General features: G+C 41.5%; 1 protein-coding gene and 1 non-coding gene across 2 annotated transcripts in view; one reads left to right on the top strand and one right to left on the bottom strand.

Annotated features, from left to right (window-relative positions):
• COL22A1 (collagen type XXII alpha 1 chain) overlaps positions 1-15,933 on the top strand; it is a 227,599-nt gene that overhangs the window by 7,174 nt on the left and 204,492 nt on the right. The window lies entirely within an intron of this gene.
• On the bottom strand, positions 3,467-3,539 carry TRNAA-AGC. The gene has a single exon. It is a non-coding gene; the product is annotated as a tRNA-Ala (tRNA).

Genomic DNA, 15,933 nt, shown 5'->3' with positions numbered 1-15,933 from the left:
AAATTTGCTGTTCTGCCATTACTTATTTTTATTGCTGCCTTGGATTTTTTTCTCATTTTCGGTATATATTTTTACTGCCACATTTTCTTCCCTTAGCATCCTTTTCACTTCCCTTAGCAGCTGTTCCCAGACTATGGGCCATGACCCCAGGCAGGCTGTGGCAGTTACGAGTGGGCTACAAAATTAAGTTGCTAATTTTGGATGTGGTGACACAGGGAAGTCAAAGAGCTGCTGATTTCCTTCAGCAGTTTTCTGAGCTAAGACTGATAACATGTAGGAAAACAGATAAAGCATCAAGTACCCTTATACCAGATTCCACTGGTATGATAAACAACTTGAATCTATTTACTCTTATTTCAATTTCTCCTCATTTCCATGTCTATGGCTCTGCTCCCTGTCTCTCCCCCAGAGAATGTTTTTGAAGGCAGTAACTTCTAAGGCATGTTCTGCCTAGCCAAGGAAGCCACAGAGGGTGCACTGAGTTTTGGGGAGTTTTGGAAAGTCTGTCCCCCTAGTTGAAAGAGTTGCTGGCAGTTTTGTAGGTCTTTAGGATTCAGAAGAAAAAAACAAAACAGAACAAAACAAAACAAACCAAACCAGAAAACCAACAAAACAAAAAAAACCCAAATGAACAAAACAACCCAAATCAAAACTATACAAGAAAAATCCCACCAGAAATAAGCAGGAATAACTCTGGTTTAACCAGTGTCACTTTTCCCCTTAGCTCTATGCCTCTGTACCTCTCTTCATTCGTGACTTGCAGATGCATCATATTGTGAGCTTAATTCCCTTACATAATTGCAGTGGCCCATGGCATGGATGGACATAACACAGGACAAGAGGCTGTGACACTGGTTTGTGTGGCATTTACCTCTCTTGGGTCTGTCTGCCTCAAGCAGAGAGGCTGAGTGTGTGTGGAGATGGGCCTTTCCTGTCCAAGATGTCATGCTGGGTCACTTCACCTAGATTTAGATGTCTGTTGTTGATCCTCAGTCTCAGCCAGACATCCCTTGCTGCCTTAAAATGGTGGAAAAAATACAAAGTTTTTCAGGGTAATTTGTCTGACCTTTTTGAAATATGTTACTCCCCAGAAGTGTCTGTTCCTCTTTATGTATTATAGAGGGCTGGCAGCTGGTTTACTCAGACACTACACTGTAAATCTCTGTATTTGGTCAGAGGAAACCTCATCATTTCAATAATGCTCAGCAGAGTCTCAGCAGGACTGATTGCCCACAGCAGCGTGGAGTAGCCATGTCTGTTGACCCAGTATCAGTGGTATCTCTCTGTCAATAAATTGAAAAATTTTGTATTGATTAAAAAAACAGTTTGGGTGAGCAGGAGGGTCTGGAATAGCTGTAGAGGGGTGATGTGACTATTTATCCCAGGTATCAGATTTAGGATCTTTCAGGAGATACACAAAGTGTCAGTGATGTCGTACAGCTGAGTGTCAAAGATGGCAGAGGTAGCATTAGGCTGTTGGACTGCACATTGTTTTTAAAAACCCCTCTCTCATCCAGGGCCCGTGGAAGAGGAGGAAATAAGTTGGCTTTGGGGAATACCAGTCTTTGGGTTGATTTAGTGCAAGTTTAAGACAATTCTGACACGAAGCCAGTGTTGCTTTGAAACCAAAATAATTGCTGGAACATGGTAGGCAACAATTTCCTGTGAAACAGACACTTGCATAAATGATCATTTCACTTATTTACACTTAGTTACAAATAGGACAAGGTTTATTAATTCTGATTTGTCATTAAGAAGTTCCGCAGAGAATGGATTTTTTCTTTTGTCAGTCCTACGCTGTCTGCAAAAACTTGGCCTTTATCTACTCGAGTGTCTCAATTAAAAATTGGCCTTTATCTATGGAGTCTCTCAATTAAACAGCAGTATTATGAATACTCTTGATTCATGCCTAGGTGGGAGGATCTGGGCCATGTGCAAACAGCTTTTCTGCCTCATTACCAGCTCTTCTTGTTTGGCTAACTTGTTTGCCCGATCAGATGATAAGTGATAATCCCTTCTGTCTTCTGTGACATGATGCTGAATTGGATGGCTGCAAAGCTCGTAGGAGAGTTTTTCTCCTTCAGTACCATTGGGAAGAATGGGAGATATTAGCCCCTTTGGACTTTTAATGCTGGGTACTCATGGGCTTAGTGAAATCTTGTCTATTACAAGGTAAATCTTTCCACAGAAGGATCAAGTCTGGTAAACAGGGCACCCTTTGCTCCTGTCCCAGCTGAGATAATGTGGGACAGGAGGGCCTTGCTTTTGGTGTGGGGCTTGGACAGCTGAACTGAGCTTAATTCTGAGTCTGTCACAATAATTTTATACAAAATGAACCATAGAAATTATAGAATTTTTTGGGTTGAAGGGAACCTCAAAAATCATCTTGTTCCCACCCCCTGCCATGATCAGGGACACCTTCCACTGGCCCAGTTTGCTCCAAACCCCATCCAGCCTGTCCTTGTACCTCCAGGGATGGGGCATCTACATCTTCTTCATCTGAAACCCATCCCCTATCCCCATCTAAAAAATGGCATTTTAAAGACCAGGTGACAGGTGAAGAGTCTCATTATAACCCTATTTTTCTCACCACCTGCCTGCATTTTTTATTCATTGCCTAACTTGCATTTCTTCGTGAAAAACTCCATCTTGGTAGCTGCTCTCATTGCAAGAGCAGCACCCGGATGCCTGAGCAGTGGACAAGTGACCAGGGGAGTCTTGTAGGTTTTGCACCAGGTCCCTGCTGTCCTAGAGGGTTTTGAAGAGAGTCAGTGATCAGCATTTCATGCTTCTGGAATTGCTGTTGTTTCAACTGTATGGCCTGCTGCCAAGAGCAGAGTCTTCTTCCCAAGAATTTGAATGATTATTGGCTCAATAATCATCTAAACCACATAATTCACACCTAAGCAGCATTTTCCTTTGGTCCTAGGACTTGTGAAATCTTTTATTTTACAGGAGATGGTTCTTTTACCTCATGATTTTTCACAAAAGACAAACTTTCGGCTTTCTTGAAGAAGTCAAACTGAATCACAAAACACTCTGAATTTCATCCCCTGGGACACAAAATCACAAAAAGTGAAAAGAATGGGAGCTAAAAGCTAACAATTGAAGAAGGAGCTTGTAAAGTATTAGATACCAGGGAAAAACTTTCAAAAGTTTGTGCTATTATTTGCTAGGAGAAAGGAGAAATATGAAACCCATTTCTTACTAAATTAAAAAAAAAGTTAGTCTGATACTAGAAGGAGAGTAAACACATCTTCCATCAATGATCACAGAAGCACAGAATAGCCTGAGCTGGAAGGGACCCACAAGTCTCATCGAGTCCAGCTCTGACGTGAATGGTCCCCACGGGGATCGAACCCACAACCTTGGTGTTATCAGCACCAGGCTCTGACCAACTGAGCTCATCTCAGAACAATTTCACATGGTGCCTTCTGGTTCATAATGAAATAAATTCTGAAAACACTGGAGAATGCGGGCATCGATCCCGCTGCCTCTCGCATGCTAAGCGAGCGCTCTACCACTTGAGCTAATTCCCCATCATTGGTGCCACTTGAGTGAAAGTGTTAGGATGAAATACTGAAAATACTGCTCACTTTAGTGACCATGTTCAAAACATGGCAGGCATGTCTAGTTCAGTGCCTGCTTCTGTGCTGTAGGGTCCCAAATTTCAAACCTCTAATGAGAAAATTTGATGAAAATAAGTAGATTTTCTGTATGGGTGGGTATTCAGGCCTTACTCAGGGATTACTTTATATTCAACTCTATATTTAAGGCTCAAAAATTCTTTTGCTAAGGTCCTTCATTGTATCACCTGAATTTGGGGAAAGGCCTCTGACCTTGTTCCCACTGATGCTTTCTTAGACAGTAAAAACCAATTTTTTTGGATTTGTTCTAAACAGTGTGCAAGCAGAATGGGAACTAGTAATAAAAAATTAATGTAATCTTTCCCATGGGCTTAATGTTTTCTGGGAATAAATCCATGAAGCTTAAGAAGGACTCTGTCACCAGCAATTATTTTCTGTGATTTAAGGTTTCAACAGTGTCTTTGATGTTACACAGACTTAAGTGGAAAATGACTCCCAATTTATTGATGCTTCAATTGTGTTGTCTTTATTTAGGGACAGATTCTGTCATTCCAATAAAAAATTATGGAGTGCTTTAATCTGCTAAGAGGTGTGCTGAGATACCGGTGGGATTGCCTGAACATCGATCCTTTTGTGAGCCATGCTACTAAATCAGCAGAGCCAGCAAAGACTAAATCACATATCTCAGGGTGTGGTATTTAATAAAACAATTGTCTGTGTTGGCTTCCACTGACGTGATAATTTCAGAAGGCATACCTGAACTATTAAAAATGCTTAATTTTTAAAATGTGTAAGTTTAAAAATGCATATCTTTTCTAATGCTTTCAGTAATTGTCAAAACTTGTAGGTTTAAAATGATGACTTAATTGTTTTTTAAAAACTGTATATGACAATATTGTGAAAAAATAATGCCCTCAGACTGCTCTCTTCAGCAAACCAGGTGAGCTGGAAGATTTCTGGTAACATCCTTCCTAGGCAATTTCGTCAGGAAATACTTGAAATCACAAACTAGAAGCCACTGACCTGCGAGTGCCAGGCAGCAATCTGAATTAAACGGGTATCTGCCAACCCCAGTGAAATCCTCAGTCCATGAGTGCTGATCCTGGGACCAGGAGACGCTCTGGTGGATCTGCCAGCAGAGGGAAGGGGTGTTAAGCTGTGCCTGTGTGTTCCCCTGGCCAGGCAGAGGAGCCGAGGGCAGCAATCATGGGAGGCACCACGGCAGGGGTAGCCCTTCCTTACTATCCTTGTCTTCTGCATTTGTGGTGGCTCTGAGGCTACTTTGGTCCCTGGGAGGGGTAGAGAAGTTCCCAAGTTCTGCCCACATCCGGCCCGTCCCTGCCTGTTTACTTGCAGGGCTGTAGCCTGCAGGAAAAGCATTCCTAAAGGCAATCCTCTGCTGCAGGACAGAGCTCAGGAATAAGGTAGGTCTTAATGTGCCTCAGAGACACATGGATGGAAAAATACTTCTCCTTCCTCTCATTCTTTTCCTAAAATGAGAAATGGGGTGATATAGTCCATTCCTAGATTAAATATCTGAATTTCCCCTAGAAATGTTCCCCTTGCTGTGAGATTCACACTATGCAAAGGCAATGCTCCTATTTATAACTTGTGGCTGAAGAGAAGTCTCTCATTAAGTAGAATCATCTTAGAGTAACTGTTGAATGGATTTCAGTGCTTTGGTAACATTTATTTTAAGAGCTTGTCCTCTGCAGAAAGGTGGGTCAGCCTCAGCATCAGGGTCTGTGTGGCTTTATTCAGACTTTGCACTTGTGTGTGTCCTTTGGAGTTTGAGTTTGCTTTTTTTTTTTTTTTTTTTTTTTTTTTTTTTGTGGTTGTTGGTTTTGTTTTCATTTTTTTATTTTTGATTTACACTAATAGAGTTGCAGCTGCACATCAAGATGGAGCCAGGCTCTGAGGTATGAGAGATTTGCTGTGACAAAAAGTAATTGGTTCCTGCAATTTGGAATCTGATGAAACTGAACCATGTTAAGGTTGAATACTTAGCCTGCTCTTGCATGATCTTTCCAATAACTCATGCTCCTTTGAAGTCACTTCATTGTCCTGACTTTCCTGGGTTTGAATTGTTGCCAGCGAAACTGAGTCCTCCTGGTGTAATTCATAGACAAGAGTTATAAACCTGACACTCTTGCACGTTGGTATAGGGGGAAAAAATCTTTTTGCCCCTAGGATGTTATTAGGATCAAGATGACAACTTGTGAATATTTTCCAGGTATCATAATGCTTTAATATATTGGAATGTTGAATAACATCAGTGATAACATCACAGCAATGTGTGACATAGTGTTTCTCTTGCCCTGAATTGCAGCTCTGTTCTAGCTTATGGTGGACATCAAAAGTTTTAACGCTCAAACTTTTATTATAGATTTTAATATTATTTCTGTCTTTTAATACTTTGAACCTTACAAGGACATTAGCTATGAAGTACAGAAAAACAGGGAAAACAGTGGTCTTATGGATATCCAGTGGCATTCCTGTGGATATAACTGAATATTTTAGAAAAGTAATAGAACTGGCTTTTATGAATAACGTCCCAAAGCAAATCTTCTGGAAAAAATCTTACAGTCTATGAAGGATTTATTTGTGCATTTTGTTTTGTTTTCCATGGTGAACTTTTCATAAATAGTATAGTTATAGGTGAGGTGGACAAGCTGCTTCATGTGAATAAATGAATCAGTACATCAAACTAATGCAGTGGTGTGGAAAAGCAAGAAGTGGCCTATTGACAGTGAGAAGAGACTTGAGGGGTGTGAGGGCGGACACGCTTTTCAATTTGCTGCAATAAACATTTTTCCAAAGACTTCACTAGTGGAAGTTCAGTATAAAGACTGAAGACCTGCATTATTCTCTCAATCTTTTGTTTCTTACACCTCAGAGGGAAATAAAATTCTGCCTTCTCAAAGGGGAGACCAAATGTGAGGAGATGGTGCTTTTCTCTCTCAGACTTGAGAGTCAAAGCTATGGTTCATGTGGATGGGACCACCAAAGAGAAGAGTTAAGCCCGCACCAGTCTTCTGCTCAGAAGGTTGATCCAGTACAGGGAACCAGCAGCACTCTCATCTGTCTCACAAAGACATTTCAAGGGTGGGGGAAATCCCTCTCAACAGGTAAATGTCAAATCTGACTGTTGTACTGTATGGTGCCAGTCGTGCAGAGAAGACTGTGCCATGGGAAGGCACATTTATGTGACATGAATTAACTACAGTGGCTCTCCAAAGCTGTCATACCACATGTAATGTTGAAGTTTTGTAGCATTTCAGCACTTGCTAGCAAGCAAATGCAGCAAGACCAGAATTCTAATGCAGCAAATCATAGAATCACAGAGTGGTTTGGGCTGGAAGCGACCTTACAGATCCTCTAGTTCCAACTCCCCTCCACTGGACCAGGTTCCTCAGACCCCCATCCAAGCTGGAACACTTCCAGGGATGGGGCACTCTCAGCTTCTCTGGCCAACCTGTGCCAGGGCCTCACCACTCTCACAGAGAAGAATGTCTTCCTAATATCTGATCTAAATCTGCCCTCCTTCAGCTTAAAGCCATTCCCCTTTGTCCTATGATTGCATGCCTTTATAAAAATTTATCTCTCCAGGTCTAGCAAATTAGGGTTCTTATAGATATTTCCTTTCCTATCCCCTTTATAGTGTTTTGGGGTATACACCAGTTATTGCTCTAAGTGTAATTCTCTTGGATGTCCGATTTGCCTGAGAGATTTTAAGTATTTGTGCTGGCATGGCATTTCACTGGAAATGAAAGCCACAGTTCAGCAGTTTTGATTTAAGCCTGCTGAATTTTTGAAAGAAAATTCCTTCCCTGAATTTGGGAGTAACCCCAGCAACCCACATGCCATGCATGCCAAGTGGAAGAGGGGGTGTGGAGGCTGAATGGGGAGCAGGATTGCATCAAAAAGCCTGGAAGTTGGATATGTAGATAACGGCTGAAAAATATGCTTTCTTACGTAGCTTTAAAAAGCATTTCCCAGTAAAAATACAGTGAATACAGTTGCTATAGCTACTAGCAGGGTTTTGTGCAGAACTTCATGAGGTACTTGCTGTGTAGTTGAAGAAAAGTTTTTCTCAGTTTGAGGGTTCAATATCACCTTGTGATTAGATTTTCTCCATTTAAGCAGGCACTGTTGAGCACCAGCTGTGTTTACAGTTTCTGCACCGAGCAGAAGAAGGCAAGGAGCTTGAAAACTTTTTTCTTTTTCTCTTTTTTGTGCAAGTGAAACATTGCTGATGTAGCTGAGCTAATGTGTTACTTAATTTCTTACTTATTTGTCTGTTTGGGATTGTTTTTAGGCCAAGAAACAGCTAATAGCATTGTGGGCTTTCGTGTTTACCTTAGTATGGAAAAATTACAATTCTTTTATGATTAACCACCAGTCGAGCAACTTGTTCTGGGCCCTAGAAGACAGGGAAAGGTTTCAGATTAAAACATGACACTGCAAACAGAAGATGAATGCATTAATTCTAGAGACCAAGTGCATCAGGCAATGGTAGCTGAGCACTCAAACAGCTTTCTAGTCCTAGTGAGGGAATGTTCTGTCTCATACATCAAAACTGATAGTTCTATAGATCAGGAAAAGTACTGCAGCTTTGAACAAGTTATAGATGATATACTGGGATTGTTAAGAATAATTTTGGATTTAAGTTGGCCAGCAGGTCAGACTGCATGTTATTGTCTCTTTCAGCTGTACTAATCTGTAAGTAAGTGTTGTTCTCTGAATACATTGACATGAATATGACAAACTTTCATACATCAAATTAGGTCTCATATGTATCTGTGGAAAACAAGTTATAACACCTATTTTATCTCTTAAAGAACAGGCTGTCAGTCTTGTTAACAAAGACAAAACAGCAAAACAAGCACAATCACATCCTTTTTTTTTTTTTTTTTAATTTGGCAACAGATAGATCAGAACAGTTACTCTTCAGACAACAACTGTGTTTGAAATATTTTCTTATTTGTATATGATGTCAATTCATGTGCATGTCTGCCCAGGGCAATGTGTTAGTACTTTGGTATTTTTCTTGGCATCAAAAGGAAAAGAAAGCAAACTACCTTCTTGCTCCTGAGTGGAGCAGGAAATGTAGTGCCAAAACAGATGTAGAAAGGCCAAGGTGCTCAGGGCCTTTTTGTACCCTTTATTTTCCTGGTGAGGGTCCTGAGCCTCCGAGCAGTCAATGAGAGCAAAGCATCACCCACTGGCATTTGGGACAGCTGAGCATCAGGGCTGGCTTCATCCAATCCAATTCATGGATAGAGAAGACTCAGAGTGAAGTGTAACCCTTTAGGCAATCCAGGAGTGCCCCATAGTTTTAGTTCCCATATCCATTATAATTCACCTAGAAACGAGACTGAACTCTGCACAGAGTGTTCTTAAGCTCTCCCTGTGGAAAGTAGTGTGAAAGTTCAAAAAGACATTACTTTTCCTAGCTCCATTTTGGTTCTTCTTCCCCAATCTGCTTTTCTTGGACAATTTCATCATTCAGGGAGGAGGATTTGTTTAGAAGTCAAGATGTGCTTCTTCTGTTCCCCACTAGGCAAAGATTTTGTACTCAAGTCTATTCATCCTCTGCCTCTGAACTTGATAAAGTTTCCTATCATTACCTTTACCATCTTTTGCTGTTGCTGGTTTTGACTGACTTTCTTATGTCACCTTGACCAGACAGACATCTGCTGAAATATTGGTATCTGTTTGTACACCAATATCTAAATCTTTGCTCTTTGTCTAAGCTTCTTTTATTGTGTCTGGGGAAAATAAACACTTCTTGTGAGTAGTTAATTTATTTTACTCTTCCTCATGAGAAAGAGATAAAATAAATCTGGGTATGGATTTTTTCTTTCTTTTTTTTTTTTTTTTTGATTCTCTCCATGAACTGGAAAGGAGCTTAAGTATAAAACCACATAAAATGTTAGTTAGAGACCTACAGCCTAAACTTAAATGACAAAAATCCCAGCCAGAGCTCTGCTATTTCTTAAGAAAAAGAGTGTAGTGTGAGACTGTTTGAAACTAAGCTTTACAATGCAGGAAGGCAGAGATTTAACTTTTTTTAAGTTCTAGCACTGCTGTCTAAGTAGGTACTTCTCCATTTCTACAAATTTTCCATGTCCTTTCTCCTCCACCAAATTTTCCAATGTTGCTTTAGTTATTATTTTCCTGAAAACACTTTATGTCCTTATCCATTTCAATATATCCTCTCCCCAACTACTTAGTAAAATCTTTGATATCTTACATGACTTTCCCAATAGCTCCCTCTTCTTTTAAGGTAAAAATTCAGGATATTGCATATGAAGAGGTAGGGAAAAGGGAATTAACTAATTTTTGGAGTTTCAGGTCTTTTTGAGACAGCTTGAGGCACTGAATCATAGAGTTAATTGTGAAAACTTTAAATATGAAGATATGAGAATGTTAGGAAGACCTGAGTGTAATGTTATTTCATGTCTCATTCATGTGATCTGTATATTCCTTATTTTCTTTCATGGCCTGTTCCCTTTTTGCTTTCTCTTTTTTCCACTGCTGTTTCTGAAACTTGCATGAAGAATGAAAAGGAAGGAAGCAGAATGGAGAGGATTGGACAGGGTGAGAGTTGAAATGGCTCAAAACCCTTCCAGCCAACATCAGGATTATTGATTTGATACTGTCCCACCCCTTGCTATAAGCACAGACAGGCAAACCCAGCTGTGGTGCAGGGGTAGCAGCACATCTCTTATCAGCTCCTGAGTGACAGCCCTCTTGCCTCTGTCAGCTGCCTGGTGTGAGAGCTCTGTATGGGCTGTAGAGCACAAGCTTTTGTATCTTATCCTTTCTATGTATGTAAGTGACAGTGGTGAAGAGAGCCCTTCCTGTTAGAAAATAGGGATAATTTACATGTTTTCCCCAGCTACATATTTTCCTGTTTAATTTACATCTATCAGACCCTTATTTACTGTACTTCTCTTCAGTGCATTCTTGATCATCTTCTGTTTTCACAGAGTCATAAAATGATTTGGGTTGGAAGGGACCTTCAAGACCGCCTAGTCCTGATCTCCCTGCCATGGGCAGGGACACCTTCCCCTAGACCAGGTTGCTCAGAGCCCCATCCAACCTGGCCTTGAACACTTCCAGGGATAGGATATCCACAACTTCTCTGGGCAACCTGTGCCAGTGCTCCACCACCTTCAAAGTAAAGAATTTCTCCCTAATATCCAATCTAAACCTGCCCTCTGCCACTTTATAGCCAATACCCTTGTCCTGTCACTATGTTGTCCTTGAAAAAAGGCCCCCTTCATCTCTCTTGTAGCCCCTTTAGGTACTGGAAGGGTGCTCTAATGTCTTCCTAGAGCCTTCTCTTTTCCAGGTTGAACAACTCCAATTATCTCAGCCTTTCCAACTGGACAGGTTTTCCATCCCTCTAATCCTTCCCATGGCCTCCTGTGGACTTGCTTCAACAGCTCAATATCCTTCCAGTGTTGCTTTAGATGGGGTCTCATGACAGTGGAGTAGAGGAGCAGAATCACCTCGGTCAACTTCCTGACCATGCTGATTTTGATGCGGACCAGGATATGGTTGAATTTTTGGGCTGCAAGTTCACATTGCTGTGTCATGTCCATCTTCTCCACCAGCACCTTCAATTCCTTCTCAGCAGGGCTGGTCTCGATCTGTTCATCCCATCTTACTTAGTTTTCCATCTTACAGCCCTTGGGGCAGAAATGACAAAAGTGACAAGGCAGAACTTTCCTGCAGGTCTCTTTCTGCTGGGATCATGGTAAAATCGTGGAATGATTCACAGTCAGTGATTTCCTGTGTGTCACATTCAGAATTTGAGAGGAGTAAAGTGTGTTTTATCTCAGTCTTGGACTTAGGATCTCTGACACTTGATAAATTCTTCTTCTGCTTGACTCCCGTGTTTCCCCTTCCTCCATGCCCGATGTTGGTGGTGGCCACAGTGCTGGGCAGAGATGGCTGAGACATCAAAGATCCAACTTGTCTTCACTCAAAACTGCCCTGCACTGAGGCCATGCTTCTTATTTCTCTCATTTTATAGGAGTCTGTTCATGGTGAAGACAACCACAATGCAGAACTTTGTGGTCAAGAGGAGATGGTTCTTCCCGTCTTCTCTTAGCCCAGCTCCTTGCATAAGAAAGAAAACCTTTCAGGTCAGAGTCAAAGAGAGACTGGAGGCAGTCACTTCCAAGATTTTCAGTCTTAAATTCTCCATCCAACCTTGCCACTCCGCAGACACCTATGCTGGGTAAGGTGTCTAAACTTAGGTTTCTGCGGCTGGGGCTTCCAAGACTTGCCCCTGCCTTAAATGATTTGAGTTGTACAATTATGAGATATTAAAGTGGCAATCCTACATTGGTTCCAGTACCACTTTTTTTTCAGGTCAGTTCCCAAAATGCTTTGTTACAAAGTCAACTAGGTGTGAATTGCTTTCTACCCTGGGGCCCTGCTGCAACAAGGAGGTAAAGAATGGCCTGTTTCTAGAATACCTGGTGGGAAGGGGTTGCTTGCAAGCTTCCTATATCTGTTCAGCTGTCCTTTTCACTCTGGTGTTTTAAAAAAGAAATGTCCATGCTTGTTCTCAGTGGAGGAGAGCATGGAGATGCTCAGTTTGCGTGGATTTCAGGCAGTGGATACACAGTGGGAGTGCTGGGTACAGAGGGAAAGGTTCAGAGCTGAGGATGTAACCCTGCTATCTGCACCTCTAAAAGTAATGAGAGACCTCTTACTTTCATGGCCTTTATTCACAGATCCCTCACTTTTGCTGGTGTGTTGGTGTCCACAGTAGAGTTCTGGATTTCATTGCAAGGGCCAAGACTATGCAAATCAAACCATGGAAAGGGTTTGCAGTACTAAATCTCTTAATCAAATGCACTTGTTGTTTCTGAACAAACTTTCATTATATTAGATATCCATCATCTTTTCGGAACACATGGAGGGGGAATTCACCCACATGGTGCAAGTAGAAGGCATTGATGTTCCTGTATTTGGGAAATTTTTTGTCATTAGTTCAGCAGAAGTGTTGGGAAGTGGTAGGTGAGTGTGTGGTGCATCTCCAATTAGCATGGCCCTATTAATAACCCTGAGAGTGACAGACAGTGGGTATGAGCTCATTTCTAGAGTTTGTAGGGATTCTGGTTATCCAGGCCATTATCATAAGGCATAGAGCAAGGAATGCAAAGCAATTCTTCCTTGCCCCAGTTAAGAGTTCTGGGAAATGCGTTCACCAGGCTTCTCTTTGTTAGAAAGTATGTTGCCTATTTTCCAAATAGGTTTAGGCTGTTACCCCATCCTGATTCCTCGCTCCAGCTCTGCTGGCTAACTATATAAAGCCATGACATATGGGTCTTTTTACTGACATAATCCTCTACTGTACTAAAAAAGAAAATATTAAATTTCATTCCAAGAGCTGTAAGAACTTCCATGAGGATATAAAAAGCAGGAAATTGGCCCTGTAAGAGTGGAGTACTCTCATATTGAATAGCCTCCAGGGGCTCAGTCTTAAAATCGTCTTCCTAATAGCTAATGTAGGTTGGAACAGCTCAGTCTCTGCTTGAGAGGAAATGGGATTTGTAGGACTTTGCTGGTACAGGTTACAGGTCTTAGGCCAAAGGACTGGTGTTCTGTGGCCCTGTACAAAATCAACATGCTCCGTACATACTGCACTAACAAGAGTTTGAACATGCAGTATGGAGGAAGAATCTCAGGATTTTCCACTCCACCACGAACTGTTCCTACCATAATGTTTCTGGACATCATTTTGGTCTTTGTCTTGCTTAGATCATTCCTCCCTAATCTGAACACCCTGCAGGCAGAAGTGGCAGTTAATTTGAATGTATGAAGCTCTGGGAATAATGTTATCTATTACCCCAACCAGCCAGTGAGCCTTCGATTACCTGCAGGTGATGGATTTTCCATTTCCAGGATGTGTGTGTGCTGCAAACCCTGCTTCAGCAACAACATGAGACACATTTCAGCCTTGTGCTAGGTTTAAAAGAAGCAGACAAAAAGATACAGGCAAAGTTTTCTAATTTAGCCTGGTGCAATAAAGTCATTATCAGGATGGGTGAGCTGTGCACCTGCTACTGGGTAATGTAGTTTGGAGTGTGTTTTCTCCCAAGAGCATTCCTAAATTATTATGTATCTAATAATATCATTGTGTTAATATCCACAAGATTCAAATACATTTGCACCTCAAAGGATGAGGCACTGCAGAGGCAGAATATGGACCAACATGTTTTGTAATGGACTTGTAATCTATGTGACTTGAATTATATACTTGAGAAACTTTTGGGGGTGGAAGAGGATAGTGAAAATGAGATTATGACAAGTTAACTGACCTCTGAGTATCCTGTTCTGTTGCTAGTTCCCTGGTCCATGCTGAAGAGGTGCAGGCTACAGCTTTGCAAAAGAAAGTAAGTAACAATTAAGGGGAAAAAATTGGTTCAAACAAAATGCAGCCCTGAGAGGCTACTTTGCTATTAAAAAAAAAAAAAAAAGCTTCTAGAAATATTGAACCAATGCTTCAGTTTCAAGTTCAGGATGTTCTTCCTGCCTTTGCCAGTGAGTAAATAAACACTGGGGGAGAAGCTGTCAGTACAAGTGCTACAGGTGCTGGTGCCTGGTTCTTGGGCAAACTCTTTTTTCAGGCATTGTTTTCCCAAATCAGATACGCAAAACTTCCTCTTATCAGCCTCCCCTTATCAGCTCTTCTAATCCCTTTGACCTCACATAAACTCTGAGACACTTCCCATGGGTCTTTTCCTTGATAACTATTTCAGTCAGTCTAACCAAGATACTTGAGCAATTGTGTTTTATACAGAACCAACCTTTTAGATGTAGAACTTCTTTTGAAATTCAAACTCCTTGTTAGCTGAAGTGAGAAGGGGTCACCACTTGTCTGGTCCATAAACACAGGTGTTCACATGGTACAGTGAAGATTTTGCTTACAGTCTGGTCGATGATACCAAAGCCAAAGAGAGAGTCTGTCGCACAGATTTTCATTGCAGATTACTTTGGGGTTTTCTTAGACAATCAGTAGAAAGATTTTTAAGCTTGATATGCAAGAGTACAATTTAAATTTAGAGTTACTTCCTCTGGGCAAAACACTGAAAAGTTATACTTGGGGATATTGCATCAAGGTTTCAGCCTGCAGACACTGCGTGGCTGCAGCAGGCAAAAATACCCTGCAAAGTCCTCTTCTAGCAGTGAGGGTGTTTTAGAATAGCAGTGATTTGGCAGACAACCAGTAAAAGCTTGTTTTAAAGCATCTATGGTAAATGCATTTATGAGGGGTCAATTTGTGGAATGCATGATCCAAGCATAGGTTAAGGAGTCAAGGGTAGCTGAATTCTAATTCTGACCTTCTCTCAGGATCCCTTGTGTGTGCACATGCAGCATGACAGAGGTTAAAGGAACATTTCTCAGGCTGCAAGTTAGGAAATGCCCATGTTGAGTTAATCCTTGGAGTGTGCTTTATGGCCCTCTAGGACTCTTGGTTATGGTCCTGTTTAGGGTATTTTTCCCCATTCACCTCCTGTTTTGTTCTGTCTCCTGGACAGGTACCTGCCACTTAGGGAACAGCTATTTATTATTTTTCCCCTCCTAAATTATGGACTTTATTTCTCGCACAATCAAACTTGCTTCCAATTGCAGCAATATTAATCATTCATGGGCCCAGGCAGTTCCAGCACCAAGTACTTCAGGGCAGTAATATAGTTCAGCTAAGGCAAAAAAAAGCGATGGGATGGAATGGTCTGCTGATCTTTCCCACCACCCTATTTCATCTCTCATAAAGCTGACAGATTGCTTTGGCTCACACTCATGTTAACCATCTCTCTGCATCTGAGCAGTATTTTAGGGATTGAGATAGAAGTTGCTCTTGAGATGTGATGTAGCCCAGAGAAACTGTGGATGCCCCATCATCCCTGGAAGAGTTCAAGGCCAGGCTGGATGGGGCTCTGAGCAACCTGGGGTAGTGGAAGGTGTCCCTCCCTGTGGCGGGGGTTGGAATGGGATCATCTTGATGGTCCCTTTCAACCCAAACAATTCTGTGATTCTGTCATTGCACATGAAGAGAAGAAACATCCCACCCCCTGCAGCCTCGCCAGCACTTAGAGCAGACATTGAAGAGTTTTCTGCTAGCGGGGTGCATGAATGGCTTCATCCAACATACTGTGGGGCTGCTGACTGTGTCCTCCTTGATTTCAGCAGACTTTGGATCAGTTGTAGTTGAGCAAAATACCTCAGGAAGAGCTCTGGTGTTAGCAAAGAGTTTTCTGCTCTATTATTCACTTGGGTTTTTAAACAACGTCCACTGAAATCAATGTCTCTCTTTTCA

Source organism: Corvus moneduloides, chromosome 1, assembly GCF_009650955.1.
Source record: "Corvus moneduloides isolate bCorMon1 chromosome 1, bCorMon1.pri, whole genome shotgun sequence".
Classification (NCBI taxonomy): Eukaryota; Metazoa; Chordata; class Aves; order Passeriformes; family Corvidae; genus Corvus; species Corvus moneduloides.
The sequence above is the reverse complement of the archived record's forward strand: the minus strand, read 5'-3'. Positions and strand labels throughout refer to the sequence as shown.